The 27,275-nt window shown below is 40.9% G+C and overlaps 1 protein-coding gene across 3 annotated transcripts in view; it reads right to left on the reverse strand.

The window, feature by feature from the left end:
• DTNA (dystrobrevin alpha) overlaps positions 1–27,262 on the reverse strand; it is a 221,036-nt gene extending 193,774 nt beyond the window's left edge. For 2 of the 3 annotated variants that reach the window (XM_088058801.1, XM_088058796.1), the window contains exon 1: positions 27,107–27,262. The gene's annotated coding sequence lies outside the window, so the exon portion shown is untranslated. Of the gene's footprint in view, positions 1–27,034; positions 27,058–27,106 lie in introns of those variants that run through there. The other variant, XM_088058810.1, reaches the window with a different exon arrangement.
• Between the last annotated feature and the right edge of the window lie 13 nt (positions 27,263–27,275).

Here is a 27,275-nt window from a genome sequence, read left to right on the forward strand (position 1 = left end):
CTTAAACTGCTGTCAGATCTAACATGGAGGTTACTGGGGCTAAAATAAGGGATAAAAACAACCTGTAGAGGAATTTGGTGTTTTGGCTTATTTAAATTTAACACTTTATACTTAAGGATATATTTGGCCCCTGGTATTTAAGGATTTTCTCCACAGAACACCCATTAAGTCCTACAAGGAATATATAAGTGTGCTATTTCCACCAATACTACCGGATTTACAGGTGAATTGAGATTCATCCCTGAGTTCACAACTGCAGCACAAAAGCCCTTGGCTTCACAGAAGACATGTGAGGGAGTATCAAGGACAGAAGAGCTACCCAGAGATACTTCTCTGCAGCCTTTCAAACAGCACTTGGAGGAGATGCTTGCCCTCTGCAAAGACACTGTCATAGAGGATGATTTGGGAGCAGGCTAGGGGCTGGATCACAGGACCCAGCCATCCACAGGTCCTGAACACAGCATTCCTAGCAGCAGCTGACTCCAACCACGAAAACAGTGGTGGAAGAGCCAACCAACCCAAAGTGTAACATCTCTTCTAGCCCTTGGTCAGTGATCTGCTCAAGTACTACTCTGCACACATTTTGTCATACAACGAGTGGTGACCCTCTGTGAAAATTTCATGCTATGGACAGGAAAACCATTTAACGTGCTTCCTATAATTTTATGCACAGATTTTCCACCTAATACATACATAAATCAAACTTCTGTGAGTTTTGTTACTAGAAAAAAACCCTGTGAAACAATCAAGTTTTCCTAATGCTTCTGCCACATGCAGAGTAAGCACTATTGTGAAAGCTGTGTGCTCAGAATGTGCTAATTGCCAGGTCCCAGGAGCATTCCCTTTAGCCCACTCCACATCTTCTCATATAATAGCCTTTACCACACTGTGATGACAGTCACAGACCCATATTTTGAAAGTCTGTTATTGCTGTTTAAATTTATAATATGATCATTAAATATAAAGTTATTTCTTAACAGAATTCTGCTGCAGCTTACTACAATTCTGCATCAGAAGTAAGTATTTGTTTACCCTTAAATTATTCTCAAAACAATTTTCCTATGAATAAAATTTCATGTGAGTAAAAAAAGGTCTTTTCACTAGAACACACGTATTTTTCACTTAAAAGATAATGAAGATGGCAATTAGGAGATTTGTTTGTATCCTATATCCTAAAACCTTCTCAGCTGCTGTTTATTAAAAAAAATATTATGAAGAAGCAAAAGAATACTACAAATTCAACCCTTTAGTGCTCTGTTTTACATCTCTGTTGGACAAACAGTATTAGGACACAAAAGCCATTAACCTCTTTTGTTGAGGATCACTGCATTTATGACATGACAGACTACTAGCATACACTTCATTGTAAAGGCTGTTTGCACATAAAATAACCTAATTGTCAAACTAAAATAGCTTCCCAAATTCTGCATCTGTAGTCTATGTATTGCTGCACACCTCTCAAGAACTTTCATGTCAACTTCCTAGTAAGAGTTCAGAACAGTTTTCAAATTCAATGAAGTTCGAGAAAGGAAGTGAGTAGGTGAAGAAATTGTTTTTTCTATCCAAAAATATGACACTTTATTAGTATGTGGCAGAATTAATTCCTTCATTTGTAAAAAAATGTTTGCTTTTCTCTGTACACCCAGGTTGGCAATTGCTTTTATTGTTCCACTGAGCTGTTCTACAGTATCTTAAGAAGAAATTTTCCAGCAGCAAACTAAGAGAGCAAATTACTTTGTAAGCAATTTTTTCCTGAACCATTTTGTATTTTGCACTGTAGATAAACATGTCTTCACAACTGCTCTTTTCAACTTCACCCTTTCCCTCGTTCCTCCAGTGATGCCATTGTCCTGTATCTTAATTTCTTACTGCTCCGAGGTCACAAATTTTTATTACCCAACTTCACCATGGGATCTACCTGAGGATCAAGACGTGACATCAGAACACGACAGTTATGTCTCCTGGTTATTAATCTCAGCTATTTCTTCTGCTTTTGTTGACTTTTTACTGTTTTCTAAGAGCTACTGAATTATTCATCTGTCACCATAAATGTAGAGTTCATCATATAAATATGCAAAGTCATTTTAGAGCAGACATTCAAAGACAAATTCATATAAAGGCTTTTTATAGATCATTTAACCTGCATAGCAAAAGACACACTATACGACATACATAGTAGTATATGGTAGGACTGAAGCTGAATGTAAACTCCAAGTGGAGCAGTATTCCAGCCTACTCTCTGCTATGCTACTTTTCACAGTAAGGCTTCCATTCTGATTTACAAAACCAGTTCCTGCTTCTTGCCTCAGTTAATATAGTCCCAAAAGGGATGTTCATCTTAAACCTATCTATTAGACTGCATCAGAAAACTTCCTTTCTCTGTACTGATACTTGCTTTTCATGCAGAGCAGCTACTTCCTACCACGTATTTTCAACCTGGACCTGTCTCTTGGCAAGAAATCTACAGATCTGAGTGAGACAACAGCAAGGTAGAGCTAAACACTCCCAAAATACCCAGTCAATATTTTTACCTTTACCTTTAAGACTGCTAAATATAGGGAATTTCCATATGTGCTTACCTAGACTTCAGTGAGAATAAAGGGGACAAAAGACTTATTTGTCAGTGCTTAATTTACTACATGAATTTTATGCATGGTCAGTTATACTACATAAAATAATCCTAACACTGGTTCATGCATTTTGCAGTCAGCTTTATCAGATAAAGTCTGAAGATTCAATTATAATTTAAGGAGAACAATTACCTTTTAAATAACAGCTTGAGTTAACAAAAGGAACAGATTCATCACTCAGTGACAGTAAGATCATATTCTACGTAAAGATAGCCTGAGCAACTAAGCTGTGGAAAAACCTGTTTAAACACTCAACATTTGACTGCAGTTCTCATAATATAATTCACAGTAACCTTAGCAATGCCAATTTGAGCAAATATTGGGGCAAACCCCTAAAAACTGGTTTGGTTTTGATTTTCATTTCACAGAACAAAAATGCACACTGGCTCTTGAAAAGAAGCTAAGAAAGTTCATTAGGATTTGCTATCTCAGAACGCAGTGTCTCCCATTACCCACAAGTAACCTGGCAAAGACAGAAGTTTATATTAGCTGTATGATCTGCATGATCATCTTTTGTCTTGTTGCCCTCATGTCTTCCCTGGATATCTAGACAGAAGCACTGAATACACCAAAACAACAGGAGATGTCATTTGCACTCTTCTCACTGGCTTCAAAAGCCTGATGGGCTGGCCATTTGGGACACAAATATTTCCAGAAGTGAGACATACTGTTGAGCAAAGAGCAGGGCCGTGTTTGCCATTCTACTCTCTGCATTGTAGGTATTTAGTTCATTTTCCATAGCCACGACTACAGAACGTGTTTTGTAAAATCAAGTTCTGTTTATGCTCTTGCCCTCATTTAGCCTCAGAAAACATTTCCTTTTCAAAATCCTTGAGTTCTACTGTAAGTACTTCCTAGGGAAATATCTTGACACTTCCTGGAAAAGAATGACAGTTCCTTAACAAAACAGATACACTCCAAAAATTTCAGAACAAGCTCTCTATACCTGCTATAGTAGCTAGCATCCAGAGTAAGGTATCATGGCTGAAACTTTGTCCCAAGCAGAAGGTGGAGTTTTGTGAACTGGAATTATATAAGAAATTCAGCAGAAAGAGGGCTGGCAGTTGGAACAAGGTCAGTGCAACATAGCCCTAAGTCCAAGAGAGAGTGAAAAAGAGATGGATGCTGGAAGCATGCAACCTATCTGAAAGCTGTTCATGTGATCTGAAGTCTGCAAGGAAATTAATGATGGCAAATTTCACAGCGAAAGAGTGGACACAAGACTTGCTCAGCATTTTGTTTCTGTTGAGTAGAGCCATTTAAGTATGTGTACTTAGAGCCAGGTACTGTAAAGCTGCACGTTTAAGCCAGATTTTATTCTGGAATGCAGACTCCAGCAACACAGACCTGTTGTTATTTCCGCTTAAGAATTACTTTTTTCATTAAACTGATACCCACTGAAAATAGGTTTAAATCAGGTGAATGAGTGTCTGAGGAGTTCTGATACAACTTGAGCTAAGCTATTGTCTCTTATCTGAGGCAACAATGATCATGTGAATGCAAAGCAGAAAAGCATACCTTAAACCACCATCTTGGTACCAAGCACTTGTGATGAGTAGCAAGCGGTCTTCATCCATTTCATGGCAGAATTGTGAGGCAGCACAAGCTAACACTGTCTTTTGTTTAAAGTTCGTGCTGAAACAGCTTGGGAAAGCTCACATGGGACTCTAAGTTCCATTGGAAATTGGAAATTCTTCCAATGCCTGAAGCATCCTTCCAGTCCTCTAGATAAACTAGAAAACTCAAATCAAAATCGATGTCTACATGAGGTTTTACTTTAACTCTGTTTAATTCAGGTAAGTGCAACCATTATTTTTACAAAGTGGCCTAGGAAATTAACTTTCAGCTCACATGAAGCTTTTAGCTGTTGTTAGTAATTACTTCTGGAGCTCTTGCAAAGACATGTTGCTCTAAAATGAACCAATTTTAGCAGTTTTATTGCCTTACTCCTACCAAACACAAGCCTGTATAGGTTAAGTTTTACCCATTCATATACGTGTATAGTAGCTGAAAATAAACAAGACATGTTTGCAGGGTGCAAGGCTTAAGTTTCAAAGTGAGAAAATGGGAAAATGCAGAGAAGACAGTAATTAGAGCAATGAAATAAAGTTAATAAAAGAAAAAATAATATCAGGAAATTAGTATCTTTCTTAACAGCAGATCTGTTAATGCTCTGGAACATTTTCCTACGGGAAGCAGTGGGAGCTCCATTACTTCGATAATTTAAAATTAGACTGACAAAAAAGTAGCAAATGTACAGCACAATAAAGAATAATTCCATACAGGAAGGGGAATGAAGTAGGTGACTAACAAGTCTTTCTTTCTAACAGCTGTGAATCATACAAGTGCAGTGGTGGCTTGTATAGAAACTGGAGTTTCTATACACAGATGGTAATGCAAACTAGTACCTCTTACACAGTACTTGTTGGTAATGGTTGGGGGATCCAATTCTTCATATACCACAAACACACATTATTATTATAACCACACTGTTAAGACTATCTGCCTAAATTCTACAGAAAGTTCACACAGCATGCTTTACTTACCACCCCCTGTCCTCCAAACAACAAAAGCAATGCCAGTTTTGTTACTGCATGCATGCTTATTTTGCTGGGACAGAACTTCCTTAGCTAAAAGCTCCTGGAGTTAATTTATGAACTCAGTGTTTTACATGCAACCAGAGGTAAGAATTTTCGGTCTCAGGTCACATCATCTTTTCCTTGAGTTCAATTAATTCTCTGTTTGAAGGCATATTTAAGACAAACATTTGATCTGTTGAGTACAAGTTCAGTATTTCCTGATCAAAGCTGAGAGAAAGAATGAAACACAGGCTTTTTATTTGATTCTTCTGTTTTCCAATATTTTCTCAAGTACTGTAGAGAGACAAGTGTTATTTGAACTAATCTTTCCAGGCCAAGCTGTTTGACCCACATGCTTTGTTGCCATTACGTGACATGGAGACCTTACAAGAGTTGTGCCGTGACAGTGACACGCTGCTCAGAGCACAGACTGGGGGTTAAACAATCACCACTGCAGCAGTAGTCTGCAAATCAAAAGAGGGAAAAAGTAGCAGTTTAAACTATATATAGGATGGCATTTTGGATAAATCTGAACACGATGTCCCTTAATTTTTGTAAAAAGCGAGACTGTCCATGAAAAAGGGTACCGTAAGGCACTTTTTGCCAAGGATCACAGGAAGTAAAACTTACTGTGGTGCCTATTCTGCTTCTTAAATAATAACCTCCAACTACAAATTTGGAAACAACATATCAGAGAAAAGGCAGCAATTTTCCACAAACTGTTTAGGAATTAGGAAGAGTAGGAGAATATGTTCAGATTTTTTAAAATCTTGTATTTCACCATTTTTGCAAAAAACCCACGCTCATTAAAAAACAAACCAACCAACCTCCACATTTCTCCAAAGATCTTGTCATTGGAGCAGGCTGAGGATGGTCTATCACACATTGTCTGGATGGAAAGTAGCTTAAAATTAGGAGGAGCACCGAGTGCTACTTAGTGCACTTTGGAAAGAACCTGTTTCCTTTGCTGGCAGGTTACTTTGCCTTTGCAGTCTCTTCCCAATGAGTCTTAGCTGTCTGGAATACTATTTTCCAATCACCATGAGTGGCAATGCCTGCGTGTCATGTTCAAACAACTTCATGATCAAAAAATGATAGATTCAGGTTTGGTATTGGAATCAGCTTAGATGACACAGTGATAATACTGTGGATGCAATATAGCATAAAATACAAAATTCTGTTTTTTTTTATCACAGGAAAACACATACCAGCATATAGTAACTAAATAATAGTTTTTTTCTTCTTACATTCTTACAGTAGCACAGGAAAACTTGAAATAACATGAAAATTAGTAGTACACCAAAGATATTTACCCATATAAGACTTCGGTAGAAATCCACTGCAATGCAAACAGCAATCTAGATTTATAAAGCAAACACTTCCAGTCCCAGAAGACAATCACTTCTCACTGAGGGCACTGGTCCGAGTCAATTTGGCTCCTTCCTCTAATTAGAACAGGAAGTCACGGACTAGAGAATTGAGGTTTGATGCAACTGCGTGTCTTGGGAGACAGTCAGTTGAAGGACCATTTCCAACATGAGCATAGCACAGTCAGTGAAACTATAAACATTACTGTCTGATAATACTTTTATTTTCAGTGAAAGCTGTATGAATTGTTCCTAATTTTTTTTCCACTTTTCAAAATATTTGCCTTCAAAACATGCTTTGTGTTTCTTTTTAACTACTATGACTGAAGAAGGGGCAAAGTTAATAGAAAGGAAGACTTAGAAGGCAAAACAAAAATGGAAAAATCTGGAAAGGCACAAAAACTTAAAATTTTTGATGTCCTCTCACCGCAAGTGCTGCTAAACTCTTGGAATAACTTTCATCTCAGAAGGAAAGTTATGGCTGACTGGCACCAATTGTTGAAGAGAGTGCTTTGATGTCTTCCTACAGCACAGGGAACCAGGACCTTGGGATTCTGGGTTGGTGACCAAATCCACAGAGTGGTCCTGAAGCGTAAATGAGGGGAAGAGCAGGGTGGGCTTAGGATGGGTGAAAAGGAGGATGAGATGAGAAAGTGTGATCATCAGAGCTCTCACACCAGCTGCTGCAGTCCTTAGTGGCCCCCCTTCAGGTGAGCTGTGGGCTTCTGCTGTATACACAAGCACACCAGGACAACTTCACATGAGCAAGATGGGGAATGCCTGTTGCAAATGACTGCTTAAGGGTCACTTAAAGCACCTGGGAAGGGAGGGGATCTATGACCACAATATCCCTATGAGATCTAAATACTCTTTTAATTCCTTTGCCATAGCAGGACCTGAAGATGTCTCAGCATTCATTCCCTGATGTCATTATCATGCTAAAGAAGATAAGGAAATGTCACATGTATCAGCAATGTTTCTCCAAAAAAAGGTCAGGCCTGCACAAAGCAAAGAAGCAGCACAGAATGGGTGAAAACAAGTGAAGTCTCAGTCTGACCTCAGTGGCATAACCCAGTGACCTCAGCCAGCCTTCAGATATGAGCTGTCACAAAAGTGACAAAGCAAGTTCTAGTGATTAACACCACAAAGTGTATTATTTCTGCATTATTAACCTTGCACATTTTGCTACTGTGCGCTGGAAAGCACAGGGAAACTCTTAAGTATCAGAAGCACTGATACCCTTCTAATACTTAAATATCTGACTTTGATTATCTGATCATAGCTTCTTCTTACATGAACAGCTTCCAAGGTAGTGATTCCAGGATCACTCAAGCTCACGTTGTTTTATCGATGTGAGTAATCCCAGATGTTCAGTGCAGTTGCTTACATTAATAAAGACACACAACTCTCAAGTGGTTGTAGGATCAGAGCCTTCGGGTTGTGAATAGTCATTGGCTTTTCTGCCATTAACAGGCCATTGATGAACTGCAGCTTCCTTCACATCTGACAGAGGGATATTAAGGTACACATCTATCACTGTCATTTTTCTCTCACAGCTTTTTAAAATGCAGAATCACATTCAAAAAGCAATCAATAGCAATCCAGTCGCAAGCGCCTCTAATGAAGCGCGGCAGAAACAATTTAGTATTAGACTTTCATCTGAAAGGTCTCAGAAAACATTTCTCAGCTCTACTTTATCTGCCCAAAAAGAAGATCAAGGTGTTTATTCCAGGATTTATGCCAGTGGGGATAGACACATGCACTGAACTGCCTACAGCAAGGAACTCCACTGTGTAGGACAGCACAGCTCTTTGCATAAAGTTATTGCTGCCATAGATTGCTTGTCCTACTTACATCTATTCTTCAATGTCCACAGCTCTAATTATTATAACTACGTACAGATGAAATGACAATGACAACTATCAGTTCTTAAAAGTATTTCCAAAAGGAATTACAAAAACTTTTTTGAAAATTGAAAGCCTCTGCTAGGATACCTGCTAATGTATCTGTTACATTTTTGATTCATGTTTGTGAATACTGACAGATGGGTAATGATGTGGGTCAAGTTTGCCCTAAACATTTCCACGCTACTCCCATCATGCATGATAGCTCTTCTTGTACCTTGACTCCTTATCCATCCTCAGCAAAGTCTGGAAGCCGTATCAGATTTATATTTTGTCAAATATTGAAGAACATGATTAATTAGAAATACTTCCTCCTGCTGTGGGAGCAAAAGATAAAGGAGGAATGCAACCCAGCACATCAGCTGACTGAACCTGTTTTCAGCTTTTCTTTCTTGAATAAAATTTTCAAACACACATCATAACTCTCTATAATGCAAACCATCCCATTCACAACGTAACTCACAAGGAGGAGCCAGCAGTGATTTTTCACTTATTTTCTAAAATACAATTATTACTTTTTAATTTTGGATGCTCAGTGAACAACCAATGCTGCTTGAAAACCAATATGATTCCCATTTTCAGATATACAAGCTAGAAGATAAAGGAATAAAATCACACAATAATTTTCAACAGAAGTATGAAAACCATGAATAAGCATATGCTGATGTGAATTGGCTTGTATCTCTAGCACCTCAAATGAAAATCCATTATCTTTGCTCATAAAGTAGATTTGTGCACTTGACCTGTACTTTTTAGAATCAATTAATACAGACTAAGGGATACTACTGCACAGACAACTCTAATCCAAACTCCTACTCCTAATTGGTAAAAATTACTTTATTAAGCCTTAGATATCAAACAAGATACAGATCTATGGTATAGCACTACTGAAATGTTTCAGATAAGCCTGTTTGCTGCCTGATCTAATTCCAAATTTAAAAAAAATTAAAAGGTTTTAATTCTAACTTTGTTTTCAAAAGAAAATGGAGAATATCAACAGAAATCACCCTGAAATCATAGTACTGGCTCAAAAAATTGCCAGCATTCTGATGGCTGGTGTTGAAACAGGGCTTCAGAATTCCATCTCCCTTGTTGAGAAGCCATCAAGAGCCTGAAGCCCAAAGCTTCTGAGTTCATACTTCCAATTCACCACTAAAACTCTCCCAGAAACTGTTAGTTTACATGGCAGCAAGGCAACAAAGCACCATTTTATCCAAACAATCCAGCTGTGTCACAAAAAACTCCTCACTTTTCCAAGTATGCAGCAGCAGATTGAGCAGCTCTAAGATGCACCTATCAGGTCAAGCATCTCAAGAACCACAGTGAAGCAACTCTCTGAAAGCTTCAGGTACCTCCCCCATTCAGAGAGATGAGCAGCTTCTAGCAGTGGGAGAGTGGGAGCAATCCAAGAGCAAACTCTTCTCCTGGCACCACTGTGAGACAGCACAGGGCTTAAAAAGGCAGCAGCTCTCATGTCCAAGTTCCCAAACCAGGAAACAGCAAGATTCCTATGAAAATAGCTTGTTTTTAATAAAAGGGCTTGCAATGGCCCAAAAGAAGACACTACAGTAGCCAGCCAGAAAAGCAAAATAGAAACGAGAAAAAGAATGACAGATCATCACATTTAAAAAAAAGAAAAATCTATTAAATCTAGATTTAATGAAAACAGGGAGCAATCACATTCATGTGGCAAATCTTTCAGATTTCTTTTGCCAGTCACATTCAGGGCCAGAAGAAATACCATTCCCCAAAATGTTCTTTGGAATGAAACAAAAACCTTCAGTTGCAGTAAACTGGCAGTTAAAACAAAAGCTGAAATTAAATGAGCTGCCCTTCTACATACTTTGCAGCCATCAAAAGCTTTCAATATATTTATCAGTCTTTTCCTCTTCAGCTGAAATTTTGCTTTTCAGTTTTCTTTAATCCTAGCTTTATACACACCCTTTCTTGGATCTTAATTGCCCTCATCCTACTTTCAACTCACATTGTGTTGCCCTGGGAGAAAAATTGCTTGTTTAACGAGAAGAGCCACAAAAGGATTTTAGCCTATTCTAAAACAACATTGAACTATTCCTACCTTACTTTCATGAAATGCCTTTACGGAGGTCATTTTAAAAAGTATGTCAAAGGAAAGCCAGTCCATCAAAGAAAATGCTAATAGACACACAGGCAGAATATTAAGATTGCACAAATCACCACATTCTCTCCTTTTACAAGTATTTGCATGCATTCACTCACTCATTCAGTGATTCTCTCCTGCAGCTTCATGACTTCAAGGTAAACTCAGAGCTACAGGGATTACTGGAGGGCTGGGAGATTTCAACACCCAGGAGGTGAGGCCACGGGAAGGATGTGGGTGGGTCACATCATCCATGGGGCAGGCAACAGATTTTTTTACTAGGATTCTACACAGTCTCCTCAGCTGGAAGGTGGGGGCCAGCTTTGAAAGCCTGTCAGAGACCATCAGACCCAGAGAGTACTGATGAGGTTTTCTTGGCATCTGGGAGAGGTCTGCAGCTCATCCTGCCTTGCAGAAAGGTTCAGCAGCTGTGGTGTGGGTAGGGTCATTAGTAATGCTGCATTCATGACTCATCTGTGGCTTATTCCTTAAATACACACACAGGCAGGAATTTTTTGTTTCACTGGGCTTGGAGTTGGTCAGGACCTTCAGCATAAATCTGTGTATTAGTCTGCAAGGAAATTTATCATCTGACCTTGACATATTTCTTCCACTTTGAGAAAGAGTACTGGTTCCATAGTTCCCTGCTTGTAGGAATGGGGAATGCATCTCAGAAGAAGAGAAGCCTTTACACCAAGGGTATTTCCCAGTTACAAACAAAGACTAAGAGAGTCTTGGAAGAGACTTGATCAGGAGAACAAAACCAAACAGCAGAAATTTTAGCACGGAAGTGCTTTAACTTGAGCTGAAAACTGAAATCTTCCATCAGCAAAATCAAATGAAGTACTTCATTAAAAGCAAAGTTTAATTCATGCAGAGAAAATGCATCACTTTCAAAACAGACTGACTGTTTTTGTTTTGGGATAAGCTGTGTCTCTCTGGGCTGCTGGAGGATCTCAGTGGATTTCTAATTTTGGTGTCTTGTAGACTGGACTTTGGAGCTGCTTTTGGACAGCAAAATACAACCTCCCCACTGGGCACAGAAGCTGCATAGTGATGACATGCCAAGAAAAAAAGTATCTTCAGGCTGGGAAACCTGACACAGTAGGAGACAAGAAAGGATGAAGTGCTGCAGTGGCTCAGGAGGAAAAAAAATAAGTTCAGACTGAGGTAAAGAAAACAAGGAATTTGGCAACATTAAAGTATTTTGATAACGAATTTTTAAATGAAACATTTTTAAATATCTGAATGGGAAGTTTTGGGTCTGGCTACAGTTTTTTGTTGATCAATTTACACAGAAAGCAAAAGCTTTTAGCAAAACATTCCACAGCACTGAAGATTAACTTTTTCTTTCTTTTTTTCAGTCATGTCAATTTTCTGCTTTTTAAATCAAATTCTATATAAGCTGTGCTAGAATAAATAGAGGCACAATGAAGTTGCTCTTTGTATTCAGTGAAAGAATAGAACAGAAGTTGGACTGGTCTGTTCTGATGCTTCTTAGACCACTGACAAAGCAGTGTTTATTTCAGTATCATTATCACATGTCTAAAATTCACTAGTACTGAATATTAAATCACATCTTTTTATGTGGGAAAAACCTCATGGTTTCTGTGAAAACCTACAAAAGTCAGCAATGTAAGTCAAAACTGATTTTAAATCTGTATGTTATTAGACTCACTGGTATAGCTGTTAATTCTCTAAAATATGAATAGTACCTCAAAAATCTATTTCTGATCTTTTTCAAAGATAACACATGGCATATTTGGGGGTTTTCCCCTCCCCTAACAATGTGGGTTTGGTTCTTTAAAGGTCTGTGTTTTGGATGTGCGAGTTTTTCTTCCTCTCTTTTCAGAACAGCTGCTTTTTTCTTCGCCTTGCTTTTGAGAACAGGCTATGCAATTTTTAGAAAATACGCACAGCAAATGAATCACCAAATGATAGTAGTTAAGCTCCAGCCATTGTGGATGCTCCTACTGAGGGGGAGCACAAGGGTTTGCTCAGGAGCACACAGAGTATGGGGTGGGTGACCCTTGGTGTGGGCTCAGGCTGAGGAGGTGCCTCTCCTACAGTCCCCGCACATGGAGAGCGTCGCACAGAGAGGCACAAAGTGGAGGAGAGCATCGCTCACTGATATGTTCACATACTCCTGGTCATGTTCACATACTTCAGCAACACCAAAACACCCACAGTGAAAGACCACTGCCATCTAGAAGAAGCCCAGTGAAGTTACCCCCTGGCTCCTCAGGGGCGTGAAGAGCAAAGTCACAATTAATTCAGCCGGGATTGCATGGAAGCACTGCGCAATGGATTCCTTTCAACCTGCTAATATCCTCTCATGGAAAGGGGATTGTAGGGACTTTTTGCAGACACAAACCTCTCCTTGTACATTTTACAACCAAATCCTGTATCTGGATTTAGCTCAGCATAAGCTAGCATAATCTTAAAGTCCTGGTGTATGCAGCAAAGCAAAAAAAAAAAAAAATCTTATTATGACAGTAAAATCACAGCTGAGGTAAATATATTCTGCATCTCTACTTTCAGACATTTGCAACCTTCTCTGTTGCAAATACTGTTCTCTGGTCCAAGGATTTCTTGTTTTGTCAGTTCAAGACTTAAAAAATAAACAAGAAAAATAATTGCCAGTTATTTTTGATCATCTGCAGTTCTCAGGAAAAAAAAAGAGGAAATTGTTGTACAAAACGTGGAAGGACATAACTTCTTATCATTCGGCCTTGAAGCCTTCCCTCTGCACCTAGGAGCTAACTTGGCATTCTCAGTCATGCTAAACCACCTGGTTTGCACACAGAAATTCCCACAGAAAGTCAGCTCTAATATCAGCTTCCAAAGTTTTCATTATATCATTTTTTCCTACTTGTGCTGCAAGAGTTAAAAAGGAGGTGTACTGACAGAAATAGAAACATTTGTTATTTGGCCATGTTATTAAATACACTAAAATCTAACAAAACCAAATCATTACTTTTAGCAGTGACCAGTGTTATCTGGAAATGCAATAGTTAAATACTAAAGAAGAGAAACTTACATGGCTGGTAAATAAAACAGTGGATGAACTCCCACCTCTTTGGAACTTAAAAGCCCCACAATGAGACACTAGCTGACTTATGAGCTGACTTAATATACTCCAGTTACAAATGGGAAATATGTTCATCCTCAGTCAGATCATTGAGAGGAAGAGAACAATTCTTGGACTTCAAAATATCCACCCCCCTCTGCAACAAGTCTCTCTGGGATTAAGGCAGGCATGGACTCCACACCATTTGAAAGGGACTCTGACATCGCAATCCATGTTATTAGGATGTTGACTTAGTCTTTGCAGCTGTCTTTTCATGATACAATCTACAAGTAATTCCTTAAAAAAGCCTGTTGTTCATTCCTTCCCTTCCCTTTTTTTATTTTTGGTTTGTTTGCATTACCACTGGCTCTCCCAGTATGCTAAGAAATACTGTCACCTCACCTTTGCAGACATGCATGTTTGTATATATTCAGGCATCCACCTCCCTTCTCTGGTGCAGATATTTGATCCTGCTCCAGCGTGTGCACTGGATGCTTCACAGGAAACACACAGGGAAGAGTCATAGCAAATTCCCTCAAGAGTGACTTTACTAGAGCTGTATGAATTTCTGGAGCTATGGATCTACTGCCTAGATTGTGTGTTACGTTCTCCTTTTGTATGAGAAGGTACAGATTAGCTGCACTGCTTTTTATTTTGCTTAAAAGGCTTAGGAGCTAGGGTAGTTTTTTTGCTACATTTCTTGAAAACTGTTCCATGTATTTTGTTTTTAAAAGGGAGATTTAAAAATAGAATATTAAAAAACCCAATGGTGACAGTACAGTTACAAATGCTGAAGTTTTAGAGGAACTGCTGCGGGAGTTGCTGATAGGAATACTTGCCAACTAGAAAAACACAACAGTAAAGAAGACAGTAAATACAGATGCACAGACAACACAGAGCAGAACTTTGTATTTCAAAATCCAGCTACACACCTTAATATCTAATGCCATTGACGATTCATGAATAGCATGCAAGTGGGCATTACCACTTTCCAAAATAAAGTCACATCAAACACTCAGCTCTTGCAAGGTAGGGAAGATTGTCTTCTTTAAAAACAAAAGGAAACAAAAGGAATAAACTCTGAAAAATTAGCTGTGAAAAAAAGAGTAAAGGCCTTTTCAAGGTCAGAGCTTTCAGCCACACTGCTCACATAACAAACACTAACAAATGTTTTGATAATTCAAGGACTGTGTATGAGTGTATGCGGGAGCTTCAATTTAAACACTCCAACACCATTTAAAAACTTCTCCTAAATTACGTTCCACTCACTGATGTGCTCTTTCCAAATACAATACCATCTGAGGTAAAGCATAAAGAGCAAATATATTCTTAATAAATTTTTAACCCCATGTTAACAAGGGATTCTTTGGACTTATCCATGCAGACAGTAAGAGGTCCAGGAAGTTCCACTGCTGTGAGGCTGTCAGAGACAAGGAAGTGATAACCTTTTGGTTTGGGGTTTTGCAAACAAAGCAACACATTGTTCCTGATTACTGTGCTTGAAGACCGGTTGAAAGATGTAGATTGGCCCAGTATCTTCCATTCCTTAAAGGGAAATAGATGTGTGAAGAACTAACTACAACAACACGCAAGCTTTGCTGCCATTTCAGCAGAAAGAAGTAAAAACAAAGAAAAGCAAGGAAAGGAAAAATACCACCATGAAAACCAAACACTTTCCTCTCCTCCTAAAGCCCCTTGAGAGCCATCCAGCTAGATGCTGATAATATTGGGTAACTGGATCTTATGAAACAAGTTTCTTTGTAGCTTGACATATTGGTTTCAACAAATTGGGACGTAAACCGTAATACCAATGGGACGACAACACTTTTTCTCTCTGTTAAGCAGAGGCCATAGAGAATCCCCTGGAAAAAAACAGCAGATAATTCAAGTGCCCTGGTTGGCTTCCAAATAGCCAGCTCAGGAGTGCTAAGGTCAGGTCCTATAACCCCACTCCCCTCTACATTCTGAGTGAGGAGGCGGCCACAGGACCCCACTGCACCAGTCAATATCATCCCCTCTCAAGCATTCCTGCTTGACAAATGTGCAGCGTTTTGTGAAAAAAAAAAAAAAAAAGGGAGGTGAGCGACATCCCAGCTGCTGATGTCAAAGGAAGGCTAACATCTGCATCCTACCCTCAGTGGTACACCTGGCACTTTCCCACCTGGCCAAAGGGGCAGCCACCTCAGCTGAGCCTGCCTGCAGCCCCACGGTTCCCATCTGCAGCACCAAGGATCATGGAATTAAAGGCTCATGGGATAACCATGACCATTTGTAGTTCTGGCAGCAGCTTTCAGTGCTCCTTCCGTTGTGCAATTTCAAGTTCTTGCAGAACACATGTGTATGTAAGGGAAATCTGGGTTTCAAGGACAAACCTTCTTGACACCTGAGTAGTAAGATGACATTGACTTATAGGCATAAGGTCTGCTCTTGGTTTTGAGCAGCAAATGGCACAGACATATGGGACTACTAAGGTTTCTGCTATATTATTTATTTGTTTCTTTTTCTTCCAAACTCCCTTATTTTCTTGTGCCATGTCCTCAATTGGATGTTCAGATTAAGGTGAGAGATGTATTAAAAATACATAAACAGTAGGATCATCAAACACAGTATGTGCAAAATGGCAGGTTCTAGAAATATTCACTGCTAAAATTTCAACTGTTAAATGTGTTTTGGTAGGCAAAGAAGACTCTGCAGCTTTTTTAAACATGAGGAAATCCAAAGGATTACATCAAACCATGTTACAGACACTGACAGATACAGGTTTTCAAGCAAAACAGCTGTCATTAAAGCTTCTGTGACTGCTTAGAATACGCTGCTGCAGTCTCCTAAAAAAACCCTAAACCCATGGGAAAAAAAGAATACCTTTAGCCTATACTTTAGCTTCAGAACAGAGAGGCAGCTCGATCTTTCTTCTTTTTCCTATGAATAAACAAAAGCAACATGAACCATTTTGACCCCTGTGGTCACCAGCAAGGGCCAGAAAGCCACAATATGGCCTGTAACAAGCATGCTCATCTCACAGCAGGGACTACAACCTCACATCTCCTTTCCTAGGACTGCACTTAGCATGAAATGTGTCCATTTCATTTTATTTAACATTAAGGTCTTCCAGATAGGACATCTCTTCTTACCTTCCAAAGGCTCTCACTACTTGAAACAAGACTATGAGCGCTAGGTAAGAAGTCTGAAACCTGGTACCAGCCCAGCTGCGAAAATGCTGTTGTGTCATTCCTTCCCTTGGACACTCATACAAGCTGTCCCTGCACATCTATGGAGACAGCAACCTGCCAAAGCCACCAGGGTCTGTGTCCTTCTGTGGGACAACCAGTGCAATTAATGATTGAGATGATTTGTGTGCTCACAGTCTATGTGCAGCAGTGGTTGAGACAGAGCAGCTTAAATCCAGGTGCCACTGGGAGGACAGGAAAGGATCCTTTGGCTTGTAGAGGACAGGAGCACACAAGAGCAGCTGCAGGGGGAAGGAGGGAGGCCAGTGTGAGGCATGACTGTTCAATGGGATGTTTCTGTGTGGAGCTGGCAAGACAGGAAAACAGCTGGGTCCAGGACATGTATAGAGGCAACTGAAGGTCAAAGGGAAGTATCTAGAAGTAGTGTGACCTCTAAATCAGCCTTCTTACTGCATTTCTGATTACCCTCACAGCCTAAATGTGATCAGGTTTGATCAAACGTTCATGTCATTATATGGCAACCAAAGAAGGGCATAGCTAATGATTTTTTTTTTTACTCTCAAAAACATTGTTTAGGCCTGGTGTGACCTATCCCTATCTTATTCTAACAGGATGCCCAACTTTCACAGTTCCTAATTTTATTTATGACATAACACATGTACAGAAACACAAACACATATTAACACCTTTAAAAGTAATTGTCACAGGAAATGCAACACAAATCTAGCTGTGCATGTCTTAAGCCTTCCCTGTTCACACCCTGCCCAGAGAATAAGAGTCATTTATTGGGAAGCATGTCCCTTTTATTTCTGGCCCTCTCCCCAGGCCAGTATCCTCAAAGCCTTTCTTCTAGTCTTTCCATTTGGCTACTTGGTGAACTCCAGAAGCATTTGCATTGATGGTGCAGGACTTAGCACTAGATCTGTCATATATGGTTAAGCTGCTGCTGGGCTAAGCTCCCTTTTTTATCCTGAGTGGTATTTTCTCTTTGAACTTTAGGAATTTATACAGTGTTTTATCCTTTCAAGTATCTCTACAAATTCTTCACAGGATCTACAGCACAGGCAGGGCCTTTTTATGACAGAAAGACACAGTGGGTTTTCATGCTTTGCAGTCACTGTAATATAACCCACTGCTTCACTAAGCCCACTAACATTACATTCATTATTTGGAACGAAGCTTATGGTAAAGAAGTCATTTGTTCTGATAGTCAAGTGCACCATCAAAAGTCTGATTGCCTACAACAAATCAAGAGAGTTTTATAAGCCCTACTATGTGCTTTCATATGTTAAAAAAAAAAAAAGCCACAAATTGTGCAGGAATAATTATTCTTCTGCCAGCTTGTTTTTAAAATGAAGATAGGTAACACTTACGTGTAAATGCAAATAGCAGGGATAATATGGGGCTCCCAGGGTATCAGAAAGGTAGCATTCCTTTCAGAAATATCAAACAGCACTACAGTGGGACAAATGAAACGTACCTTTCACCAAAACATGAAGGTATTCTACCTATTCTTCTGCTTAAGGATGACTGGCTAATGCTTATTGCAGAGAAATGTACTAAGTAGCTGCATTTTAAGTTAATACCTTGTACAAGAGCTATTGTGTACCTTTTCTGTGTAAAAAAGTTCAATGTAGTTGTCCATAATAATTTCAGTCTTGGTATGACTAGATAAACAGGAGTCATGAAGGAAAAATTAGCCAAGTGCCTTTTAAGAAATGTAATGTTCACAAATACTGACTGCTTTAAAATCTTCTCTATCTGTCTAGAGAAACAAGGACTACTTTTGGAGTCACTCTAATATTGCAGTACTTCCAGTATGTATCACCTTTCTCTGCAGAAGGTTATACAGAGCACGGCGTGATGCAGTTCAGCTTCCAAAGTCCTGTCTGTGGGCTTGAAACACCCAGCAAACTGACCCTGCTACTGCTAACACTGGTCTTCTCAAGAGAATTCCTCCTGCAGGTAGTCCTGTAAGGTCAAATGAGACCCTTTGCCAAAAAAGCCTTTGCAAAATCAGTCGTGCTCTATCATGTTAAGAGAAAAGGAACCTAGCTGGAGCATGTACTAATTTTAATTAACACAGTACATCCTTCTCATCAGATGATCTGGCTGGGGTTTTTTTTTTCTCCTTTCCTCTCCTTCCTTCTTTTCTTTTTGCTGTTTCAGGCTTTTTTTTTTTTTTTTTATTCTACCGTTCTCTTATGCATTTTCTTTTCTCCTTTCACATACTATTTTTCTCCATCCCACTTTCCCCTTTTAACAACCCACGTTCTCCTCCTCCTGCATCCTGTTTTTCTACCCCTTTGTCCTCTCCCACTCCTTTGAAGGACTACACCTGTGTTTTTCTAACAGTCCCACCAGAAGCAGCTGAATGCAAGTGATAAGAAAACTGATAAAAACCCCTTGAGTCTTAAAGGCTGTATTCCTACTAGCCTGCACAAAGGGAAATGGTAGATGTGGGCTAAGGAAAGAGGGATTAAATGAGTCAGAATTTGCAGAATTCCAACACAGGGGATTTCAATTTCTGTACTTCCCATTAACTAATGCACACTACCATTAAACTGCTTGTTCTGGTTTTTATTTAAGAAGAGAAAAAATAAGCAGTGTCACATGGTAAACATGTCTGGAAGCCTAAAAAAAAAAGAATAAGAAGTTAATAAAAGTGTGTATACGTGTCAGACATCATACTCAGCCCAGGAATGATGTTAGCAGTTCCATTACAGAAGCAAATACCTGCCTCTGAAATCTGCAGTTTTAATTGCATTTTAAAATCCATGCTCTAAGAAATGACATCATTATTTCCCTTCCTCAGAACAGCGCTTTTCTTGCACTCATTTTGGACACCTCAACAGGCAGGTCAGTCCACAACAAAAGCCTGGTCCCATTTTTTAAGCCAAAACACACTCCCCTAGGTCTGACCCACTGCATTTAATGTGCTGGCTTGCAAAATTTCTCTGTGGACTGTGTGCATTCAGAAATCAGCAGTACCTGATCTGGAAGTCACAGGCAGATGCCATATCTTCAGGTTAAGCATAAAGGGATTACACTAGATCTGGCAAATGTCATTTATTTCTAGGATTTGAGAAAAGATTTTTCTTGTCCCAGTAATGCCAGCTAATCTAACTTAAGGATCCTAGAAAGATAAAGCTGAATCTCCGCTTTTATTCTGAGAGTATCCAGAGCACATTATGGATTTTGCCAAAAATCACAGATCCTTGGTTTGCCTTACTAGCTCAAAAAAACTACATCCACAGACCTTCCAGAATTTTAAGAGAAGCCCATGGCACTTTGCAGCTGGTTATGTGATGCTACTCATACTACAATCCACAAGTGCTCTCTCCTAGTGAGAACTGGACCTTCAAGCAAGAAACTTGTGTGCCCCGAGACAGCAAGGCCAGATGATTCTCCAGCATCACACATCTATAAAATTAGGGAAATAGGCTGAAGGGAAATGGGCTTCTGCAACCAAATCCATGCGCAGACAAGTTCAAATCACCTATATCCTTTCTGTAGAGATGCAACTAATGCCAATATCTTCAAAATAATTACATATATTTAACTATCATATAATATACGGCCTGCATGCATGTGTTAGATGAGTGCCATCCATGGAAGTGGCTTAGCTAGGGAGTCTAGCTAACTACACAAAGATTTTGGAAGCTATGACCTATGAAGAAAGTTCGGTACTGACAACTGATTTCCACACAACTCTTGTTCATTATAGGATTTCACGCTTTAAAACATAATTCAAAACAAAAAAGTATGGCATGCACAAATTCCTACTGATCTCAAGCTGTACTAGTAACTGTGTTGGTAGAATCTGAGCTGGTAGCAAGCTCCAAGTGGTTTGTAAGGAAATTCACTGCAGTGAAGTGTCATTTTCCACATTCCTAGTTGTAGTTACAAGAGTGCCTAGATTCAAGACTAAAAAGCCTCCTTTGTTTATTACATAATCTGCAGAACTGCAAGCAGAGAGCAACAAGGAAAGCAGATCCTTCCTTCCATTCCTCTGAGCACTCTAACATGCCCTCCGTCCAAAAGAAGTCTCTCTCCAGGCTCGTTGCTTCAGCACCTTTTTTCAAACTGCAGAGATCCCTATTTATCACACCCGTACACACGATTATCTGCATCTACACACATGTATGCGCTCTGCTGGCTGCCCACATTCAGGCCCATCTGCCAGGCTGGCACGGTGCCCACCCAGACTTTGGTCAGCCCATTTCACTAAAGCAGAACTGTCAAGCAGTGATGGACTCTGGTGGGCAGCCAAGAGCCCTCCTTTCTCCAGGGACCAAAGCCTCCCCGCGCCACTCAAGTTTGTGTGGCACACCACGGGAGCATGACCACCGGCACGCAAGCCAAAGCAAAGAAGATTTCAAAGAGGAAAGAAAAGAGGAGAGCTGACTGGTACTTCAGACTGTGATCCAGCCCTACTTTGTGGAGGTGATTATAGTGGCCAATGCTGTTGTGGCCAAGCACGGGCCAGCCAGCATTTAACTTTGATTTTGGCACCAATCAGGTACAACAGGGCAATTGTGAGTCGTCTCAATAGATGTAAATAGCCACCATACAGGGCAATTCAGTGAGGCATAAGGGCACAGACAAATGACCTACAAAAGCGGCTCCTTCCACACATGCAGACTTGCTGAGTAACGCCAGCTGCCCGGGAACCAGGAGTCAAGATCAGAACTACACACACCAGATCTTCAGCCCAAATCTTTCCAGGAGGATCATCTTGCACATGCTGCTCCCTCTCACATTTCCATTTAAAGCTGATCTTTACTTTTACACTTGCACTTTGGGAAGACAGAGGTGGGTCATGGTTTGCACTGGGGTTCTAATCTCTCAACGACAATAATAACATGCCAGGAAATGTCGCTTTATCTTCTATTTTTGCTCCAGGCACCTGTGGATTTGGCCACCTCTCGATGTGGCTATTCCTCATGGACGGACTCAGCCCACCCACCCTCACTGGTGTCAAGTGGGATGCAAACACAGCTCTGCCTCCCTGCTGAGCCAGGATGAACAGTCCAATGCAGTTTTACTGTTCAATGGGTCTATTCACCCGTAAGCCTGACAGGCAAATTCTGGCACTAAACCAGCAGCTCTTCTGCTCCCCAGGAAGGCCCAAGGGCAAAATTATATCATGCTTTTATTTAAACCAACATGGTCAAACTTCATTACGGAGGAGTTTTAAATGTGCCTCCACTCATGCTCGCTGCGCGAGGACTCAGTGGTAAGGAGGAAGTCCCAGCTGAACTTTTGAAAAGCTGGAGATAATGCTGAAAGATTCTTCCCTCTGTTGATTTTAATCAGGTCAGAAAAATCTTACATTATGATACTTACATCACAAAACAGTGTACAGACATTGCCGTTGCACGACATTTCAATTGTTGTTACCTCTTTAGACAACTAAGCCAAGGCAGAGCTTGTCAGCACCAAGAGAAAAGAAAATCAAGTGTACTTCTGAAGTCTAAATTTCTTCTTAAGCAAAATAAGCAGACATCCAGACCACTACATGAGGAAATTCCACATGTATCTTCTACTTCAATTTTGAATGGCTCTTCTGACATCTCTTCCAGCTAAGAAGATTAAAAAAGACCAAATCATTTGAGATACTGCATTGCTTCTTGACATCAATCTGGTGAAAGATTTAACTGAAAAGAGCCTTTATTTTTGTACTTTGTACGTTATAGGATGGAATTCAGTTAAGTTGTAATCTCTTCTGAACAATTATAGAAATCGTTGTATTTCCCTTTACAGGCTGTTCTGCCTGTACAGAGAGAGCATCCCTATAAAAATGCAGCCTCTGTACGATAAAAGGTATGGCTTAGGATTTCCCTCTGGGTCCTTGGGGCATATGCACAGGCACGTGAACTGTCAGTGGTACTTCTCACATAATCAGTATAAATACAGTGGTTCCAAGAGAAGATGACATCACACATTTTATAGTAAAGGCACTGCATGAAACAATCATAGTCCCTAGCAGCAGTTGTGGATATGCCATAGGTAAGTGGAACAGTTACGATCTCCTCTCTTCAGTGGGATGGAGAAAATACACAAAGACTGGATTTACGTCAACGTAATTGAGGGGAGGATTTCGCCCCATACATTTAAGAGTTAAGGTCTATCTTAAGATAGGCCAAAAACCTGGCTCTGCTCAAGTGAACAGCATCAAGGCAGTTAGTCTCAGATTTGGTCATCTCCACACCAGCACGCAAAGACCACTGAAATTTCCAAGTTCTTACAAGCGGCTTGGCATTTTATCTCAGTTGCTGAGATTGCTAAACCATACCTGCACTGATTTCTACACAAGTGACACTAGACATCTGTACATCTAAAGAATACCATAGATGCATCTAACTGAAAAACAAATGAAGCATTTACGCTTTAACTGGGATTTGTCCAATTTAGACCTAAATTTTCACATCTTTGCTGCATGGTTTTCCATATGTCTTCATTGTAACAGTTTCCCAATTTAAGGCAGTGTGAGAAGACAGAAGCTTTTTTTGCAAGACCACGAACACACACACACCCCTACCTCAAAACCAGTGCTAACATCTGCGGCAATCACAATATGGTAACTGGCTACATACAGGAGATTAAAAATATACAAATCAATAATGTTCTGCTACAATTTTCAAATAGAAACCTCATGTAATTTTTTTCCAAACGGTCCCTTTAGTAGCTTTTGTAATGACATTGGAGATGGAGACATTGCATTACACTCTTCAAGCCATTCTGGTAGTCCCATACATAATTTCCCCCCTGCCTCCCCCCAGTTTTCAGCGAAAGTGTCATTCTTGTGCTGTTTGTGTAAGTGGACAGAATTTCAAGCATCTGCTCCCAAATGATTATAAATCAAGGAACCTTCATGCTCCATTAGCTTGAGAAGATAGCGTTATTAATGATTGCTATTCAAGGAAGTTCACAGAAAGTGTCTAAGTGAAGATACCTCTGATGTAAAGCTTTGTTTTGTTTCTGAAAACAGCTGCGTGGGCAAATCTTCACTCTTGCTGTTTAGCATATTTCTGAGGCTACCACATCTAAGAAATTTCAATTGTATGCGTTAGCTTAGCAGTTACATCAGTTTCTTCTGGGAAAAGACACAATACTGACATTCCACAGCAAAACTCATGAAAAGTCATTTAGCTTAACAAATACTGGGGTCTATAAAGATGCAACACTGCTCTCTTACTCTGCTATTCTTTATCCAGTTCCAGAAGTCTGAAAAAGCTGATTCAACTCTAAAACATAAAAAGTGAAAAATTAAGTATTAGGTTGTATTACATGGACTTGAAAAAATGTAAGAAATGACTGGGTATAGCCTGGCAGAGCTGATTTGCTCCACAGGTTAATACACCATGATTTTCTACATGATCCTAACCACCAGCCTTTCATTTCCATACAAGTAGGACCAACTCTGCAAAGAAAAGGGGAGTCAGAGGTCTGATTAAGTGAGTTTTCCGCCTGTTAGTTACTTGCCTAGGTGCACAATGAATATGATGCACTCCATGCATGAATACCACATAATACCGAATTTAAAGATAAGAGATCTGACTCATCACTCCACTGCACCAGTTTTATGCCTACAGGGCTCCATGTTCTTCCATGGTGACTCAGACCCAAGACTCCCCTCTCTCCAGGAAAAACATGACAAGTCATGCAGTACATGTCAGACTTACCCATCAACTGTAATCCTCATTTGCACTGCAAAACTAATTGGAATGTAACATTCCGTACCACTTACATTTTGCTGTTAAGCCTAGAGATAGGAATATATATAATTAACGTAAAGAGCAGCAGTTTAAAATATAGTCATTGGAATTAACCCATTACACCTGGAAACACATTCAAGGAACCTTGTTTGAGAAAGCAGTCCTTTCCAAATGTTAATACGGGCATGCTAAGATTAACGTGGAATTAAGGAGATTAGTCACTGGAACAAAAAGTTTCTCTGAAACAGTTCTCATTACAAGACTGCTGCCTTCACTTTTCCAACCCAAGGCTGCTGAAACACAAGAAAGTTTGAACAACTCTAAGGTAGGCATTGACTGTTTCCTCCAAAAGGACACGCTGTGTTTACGACAGCTATTTTTGGCTTTCAGCTATACAAATATAAAACACCATGAGGCCCATTTTCTTCTCACAGCTTCATGTCTGTATATATTCACTGATTTCAGTGCAATTATATCTGATTATTTGCCTGGAATGGAAGTTAGATCACTGCTGACCCTTATAGGCAATTCTGAATGGATTTCTACTGGGCAAAATGTGTAAGAGGAGACAATCTACAGTCTGACAGCATACAACTGTAGAAATCAAGGAAATAATTAATAAAGGAATAAACCTTCAAAAGCCAAACAAAACAATCCTTCACCTTGTCCTAAACCTTAAGGGATTGGTATGCGGCAGTTTACCCCAAGTATCTTGCACTTTTTTTTTCTGTTTTTCAGTAACAGAATCAGTGGGTTACTCTAGAAGGCAGAGCTCACTGCCACAGGGCTGCTTTCAGGACTGGGCTACCTTGCAGAGAGAGTTGAAGCTATGATGGTTGATCCTGCGCAGTTCAGCCGTGCTGGGCAGTAGTGCACACAACCAGTAACACACTGAAAACTGCTTGTGGAAATGATTACACACCACTGGGGAGCCACACACACTGAGCATTACATGCATGAACTACCCACTGCTTGTGATCACAGAGGGCACATGTATGTAATTTTGTATTTACTACTACCACTGCAAGATGATAGCATCTCATTCTGACTACGCTTATATCCCACTGAGAGGTCAAGCCAGGAGATGGTATTAGATGTGTGCTTTTCTACAGGAAGGCAAAATTTATTCTGAGGCATTCAGTTCTTTGAGTTTTACCTCTGTCTTATGAAAGAGAAAAAAAAAAATCCACAAAAAGCCAGAAAATCGTCTACTGCAATGAATACAGACTGACTAAATACAGGACCTTGACTGCAACAGGAAGGTGAAACACAAAATGTGTGTCAGTAGGATCATTCCCTTTTGAGGAGCAATATAAAGACATGAACTTAAAATAGACATGGCATTGGCTCATATCTCATGCTCACTTACCCTTTGACAACCAGAAACCAGGGCGACTTAAAAACCTAGCACTTCCTACTCTTTAGTTGCCGTAATTTTATTAGTCTGGTCACATGACAGTCACAGGTGTGAGACACAACCTGGCATCCAGGTGAAACTTATGAAAACAGCTCCATAGCTAATGGCACTGTTAAACCACAGAATCCCCGCCTTTACCCCCCATTATTAAAACACTTCTACATCCAAAAACCAAGGGGAGAAACAGGTACACTGTTCAGAACTGAACAGCAAGTTATAAAACTTCAAACACAAGACAATATATTGAAAACCTAGTAGCACCAAATCTGTGATGCTGCTTATTACTTGGTGAACCTCTCCTTTTAACATCTGGGTCACCAGTAACCATCTAGGATTACCAGACAACACTGCTTCCCACCCATGTTTAAAGTACTACTAAAGTACTACCTAAAACATCACCCATGCTGGGAAGTGGACCCAGTGACTAAGTACCCGATTCAGCGGTCGCCAGCAGTATTTCACTTTGGGTGGGAGCTGGTCTCTAGCATGGGAGTTGTAGAACAAGGCAGTTCGGCTGCAACGACCGAGATTTTCACCGCCCAACACCAAAGTTTGCCAAGGCGCCAGTGAACGCACAGGTAAAAGGCAGTCGCTGCTGCGTTGCGGGGCGCCGTCCTTTCGTCACTTTTACCTCAGCCGGCTGCAAGAGGCGACAGCAGGCGAGCAGGCACAACCCACCGGGTCCCCAGGTGGTCTCCAGGGACCCCGGGACCTGCTGCACGGAGCGGCTGGGTGGGCGAGCGGGAGCGAGTGCCGTGCCGCATGCCTGTGCACGCTCGCACGCCGGGAGCGCCTCAGCGGCGCCTGGGGACAGGCGAGAGGGCCGTGCGACCCCACCGGGGCGGCCTCGGGAGGGCGGGGGACAAGGGGGGGGCTTCCCCCCTGCCTCGCCCACCCTCCGGAGGCCGCCCGCCACCCCCGGACCGCGGTGCCGATGGGGGAACCCCCGGCGCCCCCCGCCCCGCAAAGGCGCACGGCAACAGGCGGCTGCGCCCCCCGCCCGGCACCTCTCACCCGCTGCCCCGGTCGGGACCGCTACCTCGGAAAGGCGCCGTGCGCTCCTGCCACCGCCGGCTCCCGCCGCCGCCGGGGCGGATCAGCTGATATTTACCTGTGAGGTAATGCACGCTCCGTAAGGTCACCGTGCACCCGCCGCCGGCACACGGTGCCAGGCAGGAGGAGGGACGCGCCGGGAGGAGCGGGAGTTGCTCCTGCTCCGCCGCCGCCGCGCACGGCGCCGGAGCGGGGCGGCCGCGCCGCGCAGAGGCAGAGGCGGCCGC

The sequence above is a fragment of the Pseudopodoces humilis genome, chromosome 1 (assembly GCF_049639895.1).
Source record: "Pseudopodoces humilis isolate 2021_Gansu_Grassland_sample_001 chromosome 1, ASM4963989v1, whole genome shotgun sequence".
Classification (NCBI taxonomy): domain Eukaryota; kingdom Metazoa; phylum Chordata; class Aves; order Passeriformes; family Paridae; genus Pseudopodoces; species Pseudopodoces humilis.